Below are 13,707 nucleotides of genomic sequence, written 5' to 3'. Positions count from 1 at the left end.
ATAAAGAAGAGGAAGAGGTGCAGCCAGTTTTCTAGGACTTGGCAACTACGGTAACTGTGGAGCTTTGCTATGGAGAGCGAGGCAAGCTGAGAGCTGATGTTTGGAGAAAGGAGGGAGACAGAGTTGAGGTTGAGAGGGCAGTGGCGAAGCTCTGCCTGGTGAACTTTGCGTTCATTCAACATTCTATAATATTCATGAAGTTGTGCATTTTCAATGCTATCTCCAGGTAGGCGTTTCATAGAATCATAGAACTGGAAGAGTCTTTGTCCCACCATGGGGCTCAAACCCATAAACCTGAGATTAAGAGTCTTATTATGCTTTACCAGCTGAGCCATCCAGGTTGTTGGTGAACCCACTGGTGAAGTGTCCTGTCCTGAACCCTGGCAAGTCACTGCCGGTTGACAAGGCAATCCTGAACTGTGACGGGTCCATGGCCCGACTCAGGATGGAGCACTTCCTACCTTCAGAGATTCTTATCTCTATGTGGGAAAAATGTAACCAGCAAAGCAGCAAGTAGCCTCAGGATGTTTGCTTTTCCAGGTCACTGGTGGGGACGGCAACCTCTTGCTGACTCTCTTTTAAAGGCCTGGAGTGTTTAATGATCAAATTAGCGGTCTCGTTTGTCTGACACATACCAGGGCTGGTACCTTGGAGGCGTTTACTTTGTAACATGACCTGTGGCTTTGCCATTCAGAACTGTCACCCAACCCTAATCGTACACGGAAACACCCCAGGGGACACGGTTCAGCTTTCAGCAGCTTCAGTTGAAAAACAGTCAAAAGCAACTCCCATACATACATCTTACACACACACACACACACACACTCACACACTCATACACTCATACATGTAAATTGAGCATCCTGCATTTTCAGACTTGAGCCCTCAGAATGCTGATACCCCAAGGACAGATTCAAACATTTAAGGGACACCCAATGCACTTTTAAAGCATTTGCCTACTGGTATTTATAAAAAGAAATGTTGACGTGGTTTACAGCAAACTTACCTTGACATATAGGGCAGGATCACTGTTTGCTGTTCTGCCCCTGGACCTAGATCAGGGTTTCCCAAATGTGGGTCCCCAGCTGCTGTTGGACTACAAGTCCCATTGTTATAAGAATGTTAAGGTCATATATAAAAAAATTAAATGTTCATAACTATATATATAAACCACATGTCTGAAACCCCACAGATTAGGTCCTGAACAAATTGACCTCAAATATCTCTCTGCAAGGTCAAAGTGGGAAACCTCCCCATTGTCTCTTTCCTCACAAATCCTGTCTTAAGGGCACATTCAAGATATGAACAGGGTGTGAGCCTGTGACCTCTGACCTAGATTAAGGAATTAAGTAGTTATAATAACAAAAGAGTGGCCAAAATCCAGATAATGCAATCAGGTAACTTGCCAGACAGGAGATAAAAAAAGCACTCAGATTTCTGTTGTAGACCGCCTTTTCTGTGATATAAGTATGATGTATCTGGGGGGTAGTCTTGGGCTACACCCCTTCTGTGATTTATGCATGATGTTTCTGGGGGTGGTCTTGGACTCCAGGGTGGGCAATTTGAAATGTCTATATAAGGGCTCGCACTGGGTTCCTCCTCCCTCATGTGTGTGGTGAGTGAGGACCCTGTTGCAACAGATCAATAAAGATCAGGCTTCCTAGCTGCTTTGCTTCTCAATATTCTCTGGTTGGTCTCTGTTATTTTCTCCTACCGATAGAGAACCTACAGAAGGACTCTATATGGGCTCTTGGATACCCCATAAGGGAAAAGGAGCAGTTTTTTTTTACTTATATCACCATCATCCCTAGCTAGCAGGAGCAGTTGTCAGTGATGATGGGAACTGTAGTCCCATAGCAGCTGGAGACCCAAGTTTGGCAAACCCTGATCTAGAGCAACCTTCTCTGACCTAGTGCCCTCCACGGTGATTCTGTACAGCTCTCCTTATTGAGCTTCTTGGTGCTCCAGATCTGCTCTGCTCCTGTAGTAGGGATTGCTCATGGACACAAATGTCAGCTGGGCAGTGGACTAAGCATTGCAATGACACAGTGACCTGTGATAACCCTATTCCCAGAGGGACCAAGGTCTCTGTACAAGCACGGACATAAGCAAATTCTGTTTATTAATTCTGCGGTCCCTAATAAACCAAGTACAACCATCTCTCTCTATCTCTAATATCTATCTATATATCTATCTATCTAGTTAATTTTTTGTGAAGTCAGGTCTGCTAGAGGCAACTATAAATCCCTTAATCTTTCACTAGGCCTTGATCTCCCCCGTTCTCTTTATAAGTGCCATGCAAATCCATATCTATTCAAGTCTGCTGTAGGCCAGACAAGGGGAAGAAATGCAACATGCAAAGCTAATGAGGTGCGACTGCATTTTTGTCAACAGGTCCCGGCAGATTTTAGATATCTTCATTATTTACAGGGGAGTACAGTTTCATGCTTGAAACCACAGCCGCTTCATCAATGAAATGCTTAGAAGGAGACGCAGCCGAGTTTCTATTTAACTGCTGAGTGATTCCCTCTCAGGGATACGGGGGGCGCTCTGGGTTACACCACAGAGCCTAGGGCTTGCCGATCAGAAGGTTGGCGGTTCAAATCCCCACGACAGGGTGAGCTCCTGTTGTTTGGTCCCTGCTCCTGCCAATCTAGCAGTTCGAAAGCACATCAAAGTCAAGTAGATAAATAGGTACCACTCTGGTGGGAAGGTAAACGGCGTTTCCGTGTGCAGCTCTGGTTCTCCAGAAGCGGCTTAATCATGCTGGCCACATGAGCCGGAAGCTGTACGCTGGCTCCCTTGGCCAGTAAAAGCGAAATGAGCACCACAACCCCAGAGACTGCACCTAATGGTCAGGGGTCCCTTTACCTTTTTAATTCCCTTTCACAAAAGAGAAATGAAACATATTGGGAACTATTCGTTAAAGTATGAGGGTTCTACCCCACTGGCCTTCCCTTTGCATTTTCCCTGATGCCTCCCCAGGTTGACAAGCCCCATTTGCCCCTCACTTCCCTCTCTACAGAATGTGCAGAAACCGCCTTCTTGTCCGTTGGACCCGCTATTGGTCTTGTCCACTCAGTCTGATGGAGTTGTCTGTGTTTTATTTTGAATTATGGTGTTGGAGGAGACTCTTGAGAGTCCCATGGACTGCAAGAGGATCAAACTGATCCATTCTTAAGGAAATCAGCCCTGAGTGCTCACTGGAAGGACAGATCCTGAAACTGAGGCTCCAATACTTTGGCCACCTCATGAGAAGAGAAGACTCACTGGAAAAGACCCTGATGTTGGGAAAGATGGAGGGCACAAGGAGAAGGGGACGACAGAGGACGAGATGGTTGGACAGTGTTCTCGAAGCTACCAGCATGAGTCTGACCAAACTGCGGGAGGCAGTGGAAGACAGGAGTGCCTGGCGCACTCTGGTCCATGGGGTCACGAAGAGTCGGACACGACTAAACGACTAAACAACAACAACAAGATACATATGCATGTTGGGTAATCTGTGAACACGGATTAAAAACACCTTGCAGGAAATGCACAGGAACATGAACACAGCCTTCATGCAGACAGTCCTAGATGGATCTCTGACTTGGTATTAGACAAGTTCCTAGTCAGCCATAGAATTATATCATTAAGAGTTTTTCTCTTGCAATTGAAAAGGAAAAAAACACCAAACTCTATGGATTAAGTGTCCCCTGGGCTTTAAAGCTGTCGTTGTTGTTGCCCTCCTAATTGCAGGCTGGATAATTGGTGCATCGTGTGAAATATTACTAAATTGGTGCATTGTGTGAAATATTACTAAAATTGTAGTCCTTAGTGGGCTACAAGCTAGGGGTATTGCAAGGGCTTGGTTGAACTGAATTCCAGTTTCCTACAAATATTGGATTACAAACCAAGTTATAGTGCCTTAGCCAGTGCATTAGGAATAATTAAGAATAATGCAAGCAGCATGCATCCTCTGACCCCCCTCCTCTTTGGTCAGGCAGACATTTAAAGATTGGCTGTTTTCTTTGGTCACTACAAGAAATGCAATCATATTAAATTTGCTACTGGCTAAATGTAAGCTGAATTACTGCATTTGAAGATGGTTCTTCATATACAGTGGTACCTCAGGTTACAGACACTTCAGGTTACGGATGCTTCAGGTTACAGACTCCGCTAACCCAGAAATAGTACCTCAGGTTAAGAACTTTACCTCAGGATGAGAACAGAAATCATGTGGTGGTGGCACGGCAGCAGCGGGTGGCCCCATTAGCTAAAGTGGTACTTCAGGTTAAGAACAGTTTCAGGTGAAGAACGGACCTCCGGAACGAATTAAATTCTTAACCCGAGGTACCACTGTACACACTTTGATTAAGGATACTGGAGTTCTTTTTTTTAGTGAGAAATCTAGAAATATTAAAGTGTGAATGTGACAAACAGGCATTCAGCAGTGAGTATATCCTAAAGGTATAGCTATGCCTGTCAGGGAACTGGCGCTTGTGGGTCCAACTGGGCATGCTCCATCTAAGTGGGAAACCTGGGTGAATTGCTGCACTATGTGAGAGATTGCTCTCTAGGAAGTAGGAAGTAAAATGTCTTGTTCGGCACTCCTAAAGCTAGTATGCATGAGGAGCTAATGAACTAGCCCAGGGCGGGAAATATTGTGCAGAGGGGGGTACCGGTAATATGTGTATATGGTAGCACAACACCAGTAGCCAGTCTTTAGAGAACTGTCTGTGTATTCAGTGAATGCATGAGGAGAGAAAAGGACTCCATGTACTAGTTATGTGTCTGTCATATAGCCACCAGGGAGCCAGCAGGTGTGTGAGCAATGGGTGAAAGATGGCTACCAGACACAATCTCACTTTCCCCGCACTCGCACATTTGTTGACCACATGTACACCATACATTTAAAACACTATGATACCACTATAAACAGCCTTGGCTTCCCTCAGAGAATTCTGGGAGCTGCAGTTCGTTAAGGATGCTGAAAGTCCTTAGGAGACTTTAGGGGAGCTAAAATTCCCTGTGAAGGAGGATGGACTGTTAACTACCTTGGGAACGACAGCTGGATCTCCTTGGGCCAGTCACTGGCTCTCGGCCTACCTCGCAGTGTTGTTGTGAGGAGAAAAAGCTACCCGGACCTCCTCAGAGGAAAGGTAAATATAAAGGCAACAATAAATAAAATCATCACCATTTTATAAAATTTTAAACGGATGATCAGCACTTGCCAGTAATCCCAGTGCCTTTGTATTTGTTGGCCAGAAGGTGGGAAGGCAGTAGCAATGCCAGTTTGACTTAGCCATTGGATAGAACAGGTGTAATCAACATGATTCCCTCCAGATGTTGCTGGACTCCAACTCCCATCATTCCTGGCCACCTGGCCATGCTGGCTGGGATGATGGGACTTAGAGTCCTCCAACATCTGGAGAACACCATCTTGGATACCTGTTGGGATTGAATGTGGTCTGTACATGTTGCTTCATATCTCTGAATAAAAGATTAAAAGGCTATATAAATAGAAAGGGCATAGAATATTCCTGTTCCCCCTGTGGCTACAGACTGGCAAGCAAAAGTGTCAACTCCTAGGGGCCCAGCTCTTTAGGGGGCCCCAATAATTTGGGGGGGGGGACTGGCACCCCCAATGTTAAAGACTCCTTCTCCTCCTCCTGTCACAGAAGGGAAGGAGAGGGAAGCAGCCATTGGTGGTGGCAGGAGAAGGAGGCCGAGCGCCAGAGAGGAGGAGCCACCAGCCATTGAAGCCACGCTGCCGCCACGGTCAGCTCTGCCCCCTGGTTCCTCCTGACATTGCATTGTGATGTCACACACGCATCATTGCCCCCCCATCTTCTTCGCAAGTTGGCGCCTCTGCTGGTAAGGAGGTCTGCTACCAACCATTAAAGGAAACTGGGCCAATCTCTTTGCCCACCATAGTTATAACAAAAAGATCTGTGCTCACCAGCTTAGACACTTGGAATCTGCTGAGCGGCATGAGGACATTAATTTTTAAAGTGACATAATTCATGGTGGGGGAAAATAGGCCACTGGATGCAACAGCGCGCCTGACGCAGTGGCAACTTCCAGGCACAAAGGAAACGCTGTGCTTCCTGTCTTGACAAATCCACTCCTCTCATTCAGAAAGCCAAGCAGAGCTGACTTTTAGACAGAATGTCTCCTGCTGAAATCATAGACTGCTCCAGGCTTTAAAGGCACAAAAGCTGTTTTGTTGAGCGAGAGAAAAGAGATTCACTGATTCCTGAGCTGGATACACTTGTCAATGTAAATGACTCTCGTAGCACCCAGGCGGAAGCTGGTTCCATTTGAGAGGAGATGGGAAGTCGGCGAGAGATCAATTTACAGCACAGATAGAGGAGACGGTAAATCAAAGGTGTCCGCAGGGATCAGATTTTTCCCAGAAAACATTTCTTCTTTATTGATGAGTGTTTGACCCGTGCGATGCACACTGATAGCCTTTGCAACCCTGGCTTGGGATACTTCCGTTTGCGATTACGTTTCATGTGAACAAGCCTGCTGCATTAGCATTTTTCTTGCAAACCACTAGAGCTGCTGAAAGGATCCTCTGGGCCTAGTGTATACCATTTGTATTCAGATCCCTCTGGCTGTCTGGGGAATCTTCGACCATATCAGAGCCCATGGGCTTGGAAGTTACCCCTTCCCCTTAGTGTCTCTTCTGTTATCTCAAAAACAATGGGAATTGCAGAATACGTAGGCTTGGATCCCGACTATATTATCAGTGGGACTTAAGGGACTTAAGGAATGATGACTTATATTGTGCACTTGTTCTTGCTGTAGGCCAGCCCAGATAGCTCAGTTGGTTAGAGCATGGTGCTGATAACGCCAAGGTTGCAGGTTTGATCCCCATATAGGACAGCTGCATATTCCTGCACTGTCGGGGGATGGACTAGATCAGTGTTTCCCAATGTCCCCAAGCTAGCAGTACCAATTGCCAGGGATGATGGGAATTGTACTCCAAAAACTGCTGGAGATTTAAGTTTGGAAAACACTGGAGTAGATGATTCTGAGGGTCCCTTCTAACTCTATGATTCTGTGAGTTTGATTAGCTTTCAGTCTATGGAACCAAGCCAGAGCTTTTTGGCTGTGTCCAGAACTGGACCAGCACAGAATGATTAAATGCACCTCTTATTCAGAAGCATCAGCTGGTGCCTGGTGCAGAAAGAGCTTCTTCTGGTTGCATGTTGAAAGGAGCCTTGTCATGGCCTTATCATCTTAAAAGTGAAAAAAGGTCTGAAGGAAACAGTGTCTGTAGCAACAGAACTTGTTAAGCAGTTCACTTATGGCAAAGAGGGGACACCTGTGCCCCTCTAAATGTTGTTGGACTCCATCTCCGATTAGCCCCAACCAGCAGGACCTATAGCCATGGATGATGGGAGCTGTAGTCACAGTCTAACAAGAAAGAGGGGCCACGGTTTCTTTCAGTGAGCACTAGACCATTCCCCATCCATTTCCTTTACATTAATACTGCTCCCTCCATGAAAACCATCTGCTAACCAGGATTGTACACCTGATAGTTATTCAGAACACCGGCCCTTGATAAACTGTTCTGTGTAACTTGAAAACTTGCCAAAGCATTGCCAGTAAAAAAACTAACCTAAAACCTTAGCATATTTTGTGTACAATGCAACTATCGTCCCCTCTGCCTAGATCAAGCCACGAACCTACTGTCTTAAATGGGATAGTTTGATAATGACATTTAAGCAAGTTTTAAATTGGTGTAGTGCCTGTTTTCCTTTAAGGAATCTGTTGCCAGACTGCACTGTTTACTTGGAAATAGTTCTAGCTGCTTGCTGCACAAAGGCAGGTTGTGGGTTACAAACCAGTGGATTCTAAAATTAACAGAGGTTTTTTGTTTGTTTGTTTTTGCAGAACAGCATTCAAGTACCTTAAAAACATCAAGAGCATTTGCGTCTTAAAAACGCCAATATAGAGGCTATCTAATTAAAAAGAGTCCATGTGTGCTTCATGCATATTTAAAAGATTTACTGGAAAATACTGGTAGCCTTTTCGTTTCCTTTTTTGTTAATGAAATGTTCCCAACAGTTTCCACTTCCAAGCCTTGCCGTGTGATCCTATCTTTCTATTGCTTCCTTTGATGATCCGTAATATAGTAAAGCCAGTCAGTTCATACAGGACATTAATCTCTGTTACAAAAGGCCCGCAACTGGCGCCCCATCAAAGCCCCTCTAACTTCCTGTGCACCAGAGTTTTAAGTACACACAGGCCAGGTACTCCTTCATGTTCACTCCACTTCCTGAACAGAAGCATTTCCTTTGGAGACTGACAGCCTCTTCCATTCATCAGCTTCCCCCCATTAATTTAAGTCCAAGTTCCTACTCAACAGGGTGATTCACATGGGTCTCAAGGAATTGGAATTCAGACTAAAAAGATCTGCTTCATGGGTGGCCTTCAAAATCTACATAAGGTACTTTATCCACTAACCCTTTCCTGTTCTGGGGTCTGTCCCCATGGACAAGCACAGGGCGGCAGTTGCCTCTTCTTACCCCGATGAACCATAAGCCCTGGCTTTCTTTTAAAAACACACGGTAAGTTTACTAGAACCTGATCTATATGGCAAAATAATGCTCTGTCAGCACCAGATCTCTCAGAAAAGGTAGACCTGTTCTCTGATGCCAATGTCTGCCTGTCTGCCTGTTTGTTTACTTTGCCCCACCTAACCCCCATGGAAAAATCCTTGCAGATGCTCTTCTGTCAGCATTCCACTATCACTTATTGGGTGCTCCGCTACAAATTACAGGCAGGCTGCCCAGCCCCTGCTCCTGTTTGTGAGTCTTGCATACACACCTTCAGTTCTGGGTGAGACCAGCAAGGAAAGCAAGCTAAGGGGTAACTGGCTAGTCTCAGTTTTACTCACAATAGCACACTTCTAAATAAAGTTTGTTCCTTCTAACCCAGTCTCTGTGGATCATTTATAAACTTGCAAACACTTACCAAGATGGACCCTAGTTTAAAACTTGCCACTGTCATTAGCTCAGTAGTTGGTCTCTCTCTTCCTCAGCCCCTCCTTGCACTACAGGGATAATAAGGGAGGCCTCCCTCCCAGTGGTGTAGCATGGGTTGCCAGTGCCCGGGGCTGCACAGAAGCAAGAGAGGGAGGGAGTATGCATGCACATTCAACAGCCTAACGGTGTCTGCATCACCTAGGGGATCACAGCCGCAGAGATAAGAAAAGAAGAGTCGTTCTGTCGTCTGGAGAGGTTGCTTCATGGTTCGCATGGAGAAACCATTTTCAGTGGAGCCCAGAGATGGACGCACACAGCTGTACTGAGGCAGCACAGGGTGTTGATATTTTGCACCCCGTAACAATTTTATGCTTGGGGCAACTGCCCTGTGCCCCCCCCCCATGCTACACCACTGCTCCCTCCTATAGGAACTTCTCTTTTTCAGCATTTAACAAAGGCATTCCTTGTGAGAAAGGCAGTATACACACACACACACTCTCTTCCTTGTTTCTCTTTTCCAGCTGACAGCCAATGTTCTGCCTCTGTCAAACATGCTCAGTCCTCATTGGGCTGTGTGGTGTTGATGGTATTACCTCTTAGAATTTAAAAAGAAAGGAGTTTTTGTATTATTGCAGCTATTAGGGTTCCCTTGACTATGATGGTACATCTCTTAGTGGCTCTGTTATGCCACCATTTCTCTCAGGATTCACCACCTGAGGGTTTTTTTAAATAGAGGATATAATACTGGCCTGCCTTTTCGGACTGTTGTTAGGTTTACTGAATTAATGTGTGGGAACTGCTTTGAACACTCAAGAGCCATTTTTTGATACTATGCAGTATTATTAATAGTGATAATGTTTGGTATTGGTATAGGGCTCTAGTGTGTTCAGAGAGTCTTGTTACTTTACCATTATACAGCGTTAAAACAATATAGATTATACCAGTATGTTGAGAGTCAGAATCGCTCTCCTTTTGAAGTTCTCCTCAGACTATGTTCTTTGGTTTATAGCTGAAAGGTTCTCTGTAACAACATGATTTGATCATTGTCAGAAATGCCAAAATAAAAATAAACCTTGTGAATTCTTTTTAAAGCACCATAACGGAAAGAGGTGTGAAAACAAGCCAACGCTATTTTGACCCCCTTTTGTTTTTGAACATGATCCTTTTTCGTGTGAACAAAATATTTAATAAAGCTAAAATTCATTATGTTTAAATTTCAATAAATGCTTGTTGGCGGGGGAGTTGTGCTAAAGAAGCCCTGTTTTCCGCCTTGTTCTTAAAACCCTTATCGCAGCCGCTTTGCCAGTGTCTCAATATGGCAGCACAAAAGAATTAAAACAATATAATAATAGGAATCAGGGAGGATTCTTCAAACGCCTTGCAGCAAATGTAGGAGCATTTGACTTCTCCCCTCCTCCTTCCCTGCCTGGCAGTTTACTAGTCGGTGGCCCCTTCCCCTCTGTGCTTTGTTCCCGCTGCCTTTCCACGGGACTGAAATAGAGATGCAAAACCTACATGACAAAAAAAACTTCCCTTGAACCATCCTGCATCGGCAATAAAGTGTGTGAGCTGTCAAGTTACATACATAGATCACAGCCGAGCAGATATTAGCAAGGAGAGAGAATGTGCTGTTTTTAGCAGCTGTGTTTTTAGAAAGGGCCCCAGCCGGTCATAAAATCATTTGACTTGATTTGCCCCACCGACCTGCATTTGGGGTGGGCTGTTGGAACAACAACACAAATGACAATAGCTATTGTCTGCCTCTGGATGTGGGATGCTATTGCTTCTCTTGGTCTATCAAAGCAATTTGCACCTTGGCCCAGGGTCTGCCTGAACTTCTTGTCTGATAGAGATGTCTAGGTTTCCACGGCAATAAGAGAAGAAACCTGCCAATCACTGTGCAGCACAATTTATTATTATTATTATTTGGGGCAGTGAATTCCCTGTTTCACAGTTCTCTGGAAAGATGCTGAGGTGGGAAGACAAGGGTACCAAGTGCAAAAGCAACTGCTTCCCCTATACCAAAAGTCACAAGGTACACGCTTTGCATTTTAATCATATTTTTTTAAGAAAAAGAAAAAAATACAACCCAAATCATTTTTCTCTTGGGGTTGGTTGGTTGGCTCTCTATGCTGCCCTCAGGCTTCAGTTGCCTTTTCCCATGCTAATTGCGAAAACCAAAAAGAGAACTGAAATTCTAGATTGTGAAATAAAACTGCAAATATTTTGGGACACTTTGGAGAAGAAGTACCAAGGCAAACAAGAAGCCTTAACAAGCTTCGGGTCAGGATATCTGAAAGACAGCCTCTTCCCTGTCAATATGCCAGTAGGTTGAGATTATATTCTTGGGACTGCCGAACGTTATAGGCCCAGGGGCATATTTGGTTTTTTGAGAGAATGCCATGAACGCCACGCCGTCCGGTCACTTAAGTAATATTAATCTGAGCCTTGGGAAGTACATAGAGTTGAAAGAGGAAGTGGGAAAGAGTGTCACTTTTCCAGCTTCCTCCTTCAGCTCCATGTCATGACCAAGAGGGTATGAGGCAGGGTTCAGAGGCTTTGTGGGCACAGGCACCACATGGACAAACTGTGTCATATTCCAAGTTGTTATTGTCCGTCCTACCACCAAAAGAAGTTTGGTTGGTGGTAATGCAGGACAGGGCCTTTTCTGTGGTAGTGCCCTGAAATGGAATTCTCCGTCCTTCATTACTTCTCAGCAGGCATCAAAAGCATTTATATTTTGCCTGGCTTTTATTTGCTTTTAATGTGACATTCAACGTTCTTGCATTGCTTTTTGGGGTGTGTGCATCACAGTTTTAATTCTGTTACTGTATTTACATTTCTGCTTATATTTTCTTTTCTATTTTTGTAAAAAAAAAAAAACCCACTTGGGCGCCTTCGTTAGGTCTGAAAGGCAATATTAAAATAAATAAAAATCTTACGGTCGAAATTTATTTTTGGAGACAAATAAGAATGCCGACCATAAAATGCTTCCTGGCAGATGCTTTTGAGAAAGAGGGATCTCTGGCTGTTTAGTACATTGTTCTCTGCTCTGCTGTGTCTCTTTGCCCACTACACCCTGTTATTTGTAGGCCCAGAGGGAATTTCTGGCGTTTGGAAACAAATCTGCTCTTTGATGAAGCAAGTTATGGTCTAGGATAAAAAAAAACACTGATGCTGCAGTACACCTGATGGCCTGTAAGCTTGAGAACATAAGGGCCACTTAAATCCTATTTATTTCAAGAGAAACCAAGGAAGTGGCAACACTCTGAGGAGCGCCCTGGCTCCTACCAAGTTTGGCGAGAGCCAAGGTGCGACGACGGCGCCAAAAGTGGGGCTCAGCGTCAGGGAGGGCAAGAGGTAGCCATTCCTGTTTTGCCTCAGGTGGTGAAACAAGATGGGTCACACCTGGGTGGTGGAATAGAATGGCATGGCTGCAGTTCGGAACAGGTCGCATTATATATTGCAACTCCAGTTCCCATTTTGACTTCATTATTACAGCAATGTAGAAGCAGCCACCCGCTGATGATTGATTGCCAGAAGGGATATGTCACGCACAACACAGGGCCATTTAACTGTTTGTTACAATCACTTCTCTGAGTTGGAATTAGACCTGCTGAAATCGGTGAGGTCCTATAGATTTCAGGGGGGTCTCCTTTAAGAATAACTAAAACCATGAGATAAGGACAACTGTGACTTCAAAGAAGAACGGGAACTTTTCACAAATTACGGTACTTAAAAAGACAACAAAATGAATTGGACTCCTTGGCAGGTTTTGAATAAACAAACACAAATTTATTGATTGACAACATGGTAGATAGATAATGTAAGGATTCATATAATTTTATAACATGCAGAGAATAATATGTGCTGAGAAATCAGAAAGAGGAGCTGAGGGAAGTCTCTGGGGGAGGGGGGGAGGGTTTGGGGGGGTGGGGAAAAAGGGGGGAAATAATGAATATGATATGTTTTGATATGTTGTTATGTTGAAATTGCTAATAAAAACATTTATATATAAAAAAAGAATAACTAAAACCACAGTCCTAACTCCACTTCTATGGGTGTAAGCTCCATCAAAGTCAATGTGATTTACTTCTGAGTAGACAGCATTTAGGATTGCACTGTAGGTTTGGATCCAATCCTCGATGTATGGAAGCAGTTGGAGGCGGGGGTGGGGGGGAGCCAGAAATGTAAGTGTTCCAGAAGAACCATGTTTGAAAGTGCTTCATTGTTTTAAAAGCTGAATTAAATTGGGCGTATACCAGGGGTGAGTCGTTCTGCAGTGCTGCTGCAGCCTTTGGCATTTGACAATTGCGTAATGTGGCCACGCTGCAAGCACAAATTACCGGTACTTAGCTACAACTTCTGGGCCACTAAAAGTAAGGGCAAGCCACTTAGGTGCAGCACAGTTTACGCATTAATCTTTCAGAAAGCGCCTGCTATTATTAGCAGAAAACGATTTATTCTGGCTATCGAGCTACCATAAGAAGAAACCTACACTGCACTTGATAAGGTAATGTTAATTAATGGGATCTTACAGCCAGAGAGAGGACAGGGGAGAAGGGAAGTACCGGTAGCTATTTCCCTGCTTCCTTACGAATTCACCTGTCAGTTCTTGGCATGTTCACAAACATTCAGTGCTCAAATTACAGGGGTGAGGCAGAGGGCCCCTGGCCTCCTCATCTTTTGGGATAGCTTCCTGGCTACTGTTCTGAGAAGGCTACAA

The 13,707-nt window shown here is 44.5% G+C and overlaps 1 long non-coding RNA gene across 1 annotated transcript; it reads left to right on the top strand.

The window, feature by feature from the left end:
• Positions 1-5,686: 5,686 nt before the first annotated feature.
• LOC310658560 lies at positions 5,687-8,011 on the top strand. Its single transcript, XR_014502370.1, has 2 exons — positions 5,687-6,359; positions 7,888-8,011. It is a non-coding gene; the product is annotated as an uncharacterized lncRNA (long non-coding RNA).
• The last annotated feature ends 5,696 nt before the right edge of the window (positions 8,012-13,707 follow it).

Source organism: Podarcis tiliguerta (genome assembly GCF_965153285.1).
Source record: "Podarcis tiliguerta genome assembly, chromosome: 10".
Taxonomy (NCBI): domain Eukaryota; kingdom Metazoa; phylum Chordata; class Lepidosauria; order Squamata; family Lacertidae; genus Podarcis; species Podarcis tiliguerta.
The sequence above is the reverse complement of the archived record's forward strand: the minus strand, read 5'-3'. Positions and strand labels throughout refer to the sequence as shown.